The sequence below is a fragment of the Simochromis diagramma genome, unplaced genomic scaffold (assembly GCF_900408965.1).
Source record: "Simochromis diagramma unplaced genomic scaffold, fSimDia1.1 OVJJ01000596.1, whole genome shotgun sequence".
Taxonomy (NCBI): Eukaryota; Metazoa; Chordata; class Actinopteri; order Cichliformes; family Cichlidae; genus Simochromis; species Simochromis diagramma.
The window spans coordinates 9,179,191-9,185,828 of record NW_024387245.1 but is presented as its reverse complement, the minus strand read 5'-3'; the positions used below and the strand labels follow the sequence as shown (position 1 = coordinate 9,185,828).

Genomic DNA, 6,638 nt, shown 5'->3' with positions numbered 1-6,638 from the left:
AAAAATATGAAAACAAAAAGAAGACGCACATTCTCTGTCACATAGGCCTGCATGAATACACTTTCTGAATCCTTTGTCATCCGCAACTTAAAATAGTTGTGGATGATCTCTACACCTTTCTAATGTGATGTTGTTGTCCCTGGCTTTCTTTCTCTCTCTTTCCCTCCTGCTCTGTTCCGCCCCTCCCCCCTCTTCCCAGTGCAAAGCACAAGGCTCGCGTGCGGAGTGAAGCGGGAAAAAAGTGCGAGAGAGAGGGTGAGAGAAAGAAAAGGCTTGTGTCGTTCACTTCAAAGAGTCTGCTCTAGAGCAGTTTCGCTCGCTCGCGACACATCACTATTGGGAATATATCGCCACCTGTTGCTTTGGCATGTTCCTAGCAGTGTTTTCCTTCATCTTTGCGTTTACGTGTAGACGGGATTCTTTTTTTTAAACGAAGGAAAAGGAAAATCTCCGTTTTCAAAAATACCCGTGTACGTGTGGACGTACTTCCATACCTTCCACACTAGCCTGGATAGATTTGAAAACGGCGTTTTCGTCTCAAAACGCTCCGCGTCCACACTAGATTTTTCAGTCGTTTTCACAGAGTTGGGAGTCCACATTGAAACAGCCGAAAATGCTTACGTTACAGTACTGCGCATGCGTGAAACGCAAGAAGCTTCGGCCTGCTTCATTGCTGTCTGCCGTTTATATAAACTTTCCGGCTATTTGAAACATCGCAGCAAAATGCAGAGGAAAAGCACCGAGTTTTTTTTAAATGGACTAACAACGAGGTGGAGTTGTTGCTGCGAGTAACACAAAAGTACAAAGTTGCAAAAGCGAGTGAGAATTAAATAATTTGAAGAAAAGCCATGTACAGACTGATATTAATCTTTAATAGTTCTGTTCAAAATTGAGAGCAAACAAAACAACTGCTGTATAATACCCTCCGCTATCTTTGTTTAATTGGTCACATGACTGCATCATATGACTGCATCATATGACTGACATGCGTCATCGGTTTCGAAAGTCTCCGTTTTCGCTGTCCACAGCGTTTTCATTCGAGGAAGACGGGAGGCCAAAACGGAGAGAAAACGTGGATGACGCGTTTTCAAACGAAAACGCGTTAGTGTAAACTTAGCCTTAAAGTGCTGAACTAGCCTGCCTGCAGTCCAGACCTTTCACCAATTTAGAACATTTGGCGTATCATGAAATGATAACTGTAACAAAGAACACCTATGACTGTTGAATAGCTAGAATCCTATATCAGACAAGAATGGGATGACAGATTTGCCTCAGATTTTTTGAGATATGCTGCTAGTATGAAATTCAAAATATACAATACCCAATAAACAAATATACAATAAACTTAAATATTTTTTTTTTAGTTTAAAGATTTAATTTCTATGTTCTATTGCAAATAAACCATTGTATTATGTGTATTTTGCAGCATCCCAGTGTTTTTGAAATAAGCGTTCTTGACCAGTGTATTTTCCAATTAAAAGAAAAAAGAACAAAGTTGGAAAGTTTTGATGAAAAATATGACAATATTTAAAGAATGATGCAAGTCATTTATGGGTCTGCACAGAATAAAGCACATTCATTCTTTCTTAAATGCAATATTAAATATTTCCTCTGAAAATATTCAAAGTGACAAACATTTTTTAATAAAAATGGATTCAGCAGTCTCTCCAGTAAGATGCTGAACCAACAGTTGTCAATATTTGTGTTATCTGTGTTAAAGTTGAAGGGGTGATTTTTACACCAACAATGTGTGAAAACAAAAGGTTTACAAAAGCTTATACACACACACACACACACACACACGTAGCCAATGTAATATTGAATCAAAGTTGCAAAAGCACACTGCCAGTTTCTGCATCTGGCTGGCTGTATATCATCCTCACCCTCCTTCTGTCAGTTTGTGCATGTCTGTCTATCAGACCTTTTGTCCTTCCATCTGGTGCCTCTTTGTGTGTCTGATGCTTTCATCTGTCTGTTTGTCTATGTCTGTCTGTCTGTAAGTCACATTCTGTCAGTTGGTCAGTGCCTTAATGGGGCCTCTGTCAAATCATTCTTGGTTTAAGTTATTGGGTCCCTCTCCGTCTGTCAACTGGTTGTTGTCATCAGAACCACCCTTCTGGGATTCTTGACCATTTTCTTGACCTGTCTTTGAATAGCTTACAGTTGTACCTTCTCCTGAGGACAGCTGTGACATCTGATGGTGATGTCTGTAAATTGTGCTACTTCACTGAATGGTAACCATAGGGAAATGGTAGACATGTGTCATAACGGTGGTAATCACTGTTGTTAAAATTGCAATTGTCCAAAGATTAATGAAAAAAAGCATATTTCAGCAAATATATACGTATATAGTCTTTATACCCACACACTAATATGTACATATTTGTTATCTCTAACCTGTACTAGGCCTGTCCAGGGGCCTTCTTCACATAGGACATGCCCAAAACACCTTACCTAGGAGGCATCCAGGAGGCATCCTAATTACATGGCCGAGCCACCTGAAAAACAAACAATACCAGAGTCAAAATGATTAGCCCCACTGATGCTAATAGTTAACTGTGTATGCTTTTTGTGGAATAACAGCCTTCAGTTGTTTGTTGTAGTTTTCAACAAGTCTCACACATCTCCTGAGTAGTACCAGCCCATCCTCTTGGGTTTCAGTCCTTGGTCTTCATTTCCCCCCACAGATGTCCACTGGCATTCAAGTCAGGGCTTTGTGAAGTCCAGCCAATAACATTCACTTTGGTCTTGTGGAGTCAGTTCCACGTTTGCTGCTCTGGATTTTCTTTCAGAATCTTCACATATTCTTCTTTCTTCATGCTTCCTTCCACCTTCACCAGATTCCCAGTCCCCACACTCACTGAAGCATCCCCACAGCATAACACTTCTGTCTGGTTTGAAGTTGTATCTTCTGAACAAGTGAAGTTTTTCTTGGTCTACAACCTTGTAGTCCTATCCTGCGCAGGATAATTTGGCTAAGTTTAGATATGGCTCTCACTAGTTTTCTTTCCATAGTATTTGAAACCTTTCACCTTTGGCAGGCTTGTTGTGTACTATGTGGCTCTCTTTGAATTTATTACAGGGAGTGCAGAATTATTAGGCAAGTTGTATTGCACACCTTGTGCTTTTGGGCACTCCAGTGATGTTGCAGCTCTGAAATATGGCCAAACTGGTGGCAAGTGGCATCTTGGCAGCTGCACGCTTGACTTTTCTCAGTTCATGGGCAGTTATTTTGCGCCTTGGTTTTTCCACACGCTTCTTGCGACCCTGTTGACTATTTTGAATGAAACGCTTGATTGTTCGATGATCACGCTTCAGAAGCTTTGCAATTTTGAGACTGCTGCATCCCTCTGCAAGATATCTCACTATTTTTGACTTTTCTGAGCCTGTCAAGTCCTTCTTTTGACCCATTTTGCCAAAGGAAAGGACGTTGCCTAATAATTATGCACACCTGATATAGGGTGTTGATGTCATTAGACCACACCCCTTCTCATTACAGAGATGCACATCACCTAATATGCTTAATTGGTAGTAGGCTTTCGAGCCTATACAGCTTGGAGTAAGACAACATGCATGAAGAGGATGATGTGGACAAAATACTCATTTGCCTAATAATTCTGCACTCCCTGTAATGATACTTCTCACTCCAGTTCTTCACACTATGAAGCTCCTGCTGGATGCTGAGCAATGTTTGTATTAAGGCTAAATATTAAGGCTAAATGAAAAGGTCAGTTTTTCAGGGGGTGAAAACTACTGACCTTGGTAAAAAAAATAAATTATCCTTAAATAATCTGTTATTGTGTGTAAAAACTAATAATAATGTATGCTTTTTAAAGGAAGGTAGTACATTTAGAAACTTTATATTGAAAATCCCTTTCTCAGCTAAAAAAGAAAGCAGTTGGACAAGAAAGAATGAGATTTAAGGTATTGTCTGCTGTAAACAGGTCAAATTTAAACCAGTTTGCAAACATTTTGTTTAATTTTTATGAAATAGCTGATAGATCCTTGTACAGAACTGCTGTCACCATGATGAAAGGTAGAATATTCTGAATCAATGTGATTATGGCTATCATACTCAAAAGCATAAATACAGAATGTAATCCTTACAGCATGTGTCATTCATAACAGCTATGTATGAATATCTTCCCTTTTAAACAATTAAGTCAGCAGGTATGCATCATCTGCAGGCTCTAATTTTGGTAGTGCACATTATTTATGCTACTTCTGCTGTGGTCATCTAATTAAACCTTGCACAAACACCACCATAATCTTACAATCATCTGAGTTCACATGAACACCACACTGATTGCTTTGTATTCATTACTCTTTACGACATCCCATGCAATTAAAGCCACAGGAACGTGGATTATTCTCAGGGCATACTGAAAATCTGCACAGTTTGTGTTTAAAGTTCTCTTCCAGTTATACACAAAATATACATCTATATCAATATATCTTATTGGGTTTGTTTTGGTGGTGTTTTTCACAACTCCAATTACAAAGAGTTAGTATGCTGTATAAAATGTAACAGAAAACTGTCATGATCCTGGGTCGTTGACCCAGCGTTTTGTGTTTCTTTTTGGGTTCATCTTGTGTTGGGTGTTTATTCTGATTCTGTATTAATTCTTTGGGTTGGTTGTCGTGTTTATTATCCCTACCTGTGTCTCCCCTCTGTGCTCCGTTCAGGTCCCTGCGTTTTTGTTGTAAAACAGTCTGCGTGTTTCCGGTTTTACTTTGTAGGTCTGCTTCTCATCATGTCCATTAGTGTCAGCTGTGTCCACCCCTGCATGTCATCTCCTCATTACCTAGTGTGTATTTATAGTGTGTGTTGGCTTCTGTTCATCGTTGGATCGTCTGTGTTTCTTGGTGTAACCACGTCTCTCTGCATTGGCTGCTCCCCGTTTCATGCTTAGGTTTGTCATTTAGTTTTCCCAGTCTAGGTTTTTTCAGTCATTTGTCTTTTTTCACTGCCTGTTCAGTCGCTCCACTTCTGTAAATAAAACGTCACTCACTTTTGTTGATCTCAAAAAGGCCTTCGACACAATCAATCACTCAATTTTATTGGATAAATTGGAAAGATATGGTATTCGAGGGAAAGCTGGTAACTGGTTAAAAAGTTACCTAACGGGTCGGGAACAATATGTTAGCATAGGGCATTACCATTCAGAGAAACTTGGTATTACATGTGGTGTTCCCCAAGGGTCAGTGTTGGGACCAAAACTTTTCAATGTATACATAAATGATATTTTTGATGTTTCTCAAGTACTTAAACTCATACTGTTCGCAGATGACACCAACATATTTTTCAGTAGCGATGATAATACTGATCTTGTAATGACCGTAAACAGGGAGCTAAAAATAATAAAAAATGGATGGACATAAATAAATTATCATTAAATATAAATAAAACTAAAGCAATGTTTTTTGGTAATTTAAAATATAATGTAGAATTACCAATTATCATTGAAGGTGTACCAATTGATAATGTGAGTGAAAACAAATTTTTGGGAGTCGTAATTGATAATAAAATTTCATGGAAACCCCATGTCAGACACATAAAAACCAAAATTTCCAGAAGCCTCGCAGTTTTGAACAAAGTGAAACAATTCCTTGATAAAGATGCACTTCGTACTCTGTACTGTACCCTGGTTCTTCCATATCTTACATATTGTGTGGAAGTGTGGGGAAATACATATAAAAATACAACTAATCCATTAGTCACAGTACAGAAACGAGCACTGCGTATTATTCACAAGGCTGGTTATCTAGATCATACTCACAAATTCTTTCTTCAGGCAAAGTTACTTAAATTCCAGGATCTGGTTAATTACAATACATCCATAATTTTGTATAAAGCTTTTACTAAACTTTTACCAGCAAATTTACAAACTAGATTTGAAATTCGAGAAAAGGTTTATAATGTGAGAGGATTTGGAGAATTCAAATTACCCAGAACTCGAACAACCCGTAAAGGTTTTTGTGTGTCTGTATGTGGTGTGAAAATCTGGAACAGTCTGAGTTTACAATTGAAACAATGCAAAAATATTCATAGATTTAAATTTCTCTACAAACAGTTGGTCTGGTCACAGTATACTCAATGATGGTTTTTAGTGTGCTTTGTAATGTCTGTTCTCTTACCATTGCTGGTATGGATTCCAAAAAAAAAAAAAAAAGTGTGCATATGTATGTATATATATGTACATGTGTGTGTAGATATATATGTATATATATGTATGTGTGTTTGTTACTTGTAGTTATTACTGCCTGTTACCTGTGGTAATGCAATTTATAATTTATATATTCTGTATTCAGTTATGAAGGCTCTAATTGTTATTTGCGAGCTGCCGTTTAGATGCTTGTATGTGCCCGGGGCTGTTGATGGGTCTGTATGCAATGATGGGCGTAGGTGCGGGAAGTTTATTGTTTTTTTTTGTTGATGAGTGAGTATAGGGGTGGGATTTAATAAGTTTTCTTCGTCCCACTCCTTTTTCAGGCAATTTTTGTTTTTTGTTTTGTGCATTTTATGTTCAATATAGGTATTTGTTGTGCCTGAAAATGAACAAATAAATGAAATGAAAAATGAAAACTCTCATCACCAGTCAACTGCCTGCATTTTGGGTCCTTTTCCTCCTACACCA

The 6,638-nt window shown here is 38.1% G+C and overlaps 1 long non-coding RNA gene across 1 annotated transcript; it reads right to left on the bottom strand.

The window, feature by feature from the left end:
- Positions 1 to 1,395: 1,395 nt before the first annotated feature.
- On the bottom strand, positions 1,396 to 3,158 carry LOC120714511. The gene is made up of 3 exons (XR_005691417.1): positions 2,621 to 3,158; positions 2,398 to 2,498; positions 1,396 to 2,227 (listed from the first exon to the last, which is right to left on the bottom strand). It is a non-coding gene; the product is annotated as an uncharacterized LOC120714511 (long non-coding RNA).
- Positions 3,159 to 6,638: the final 3,480 nt, after the last annotated feature.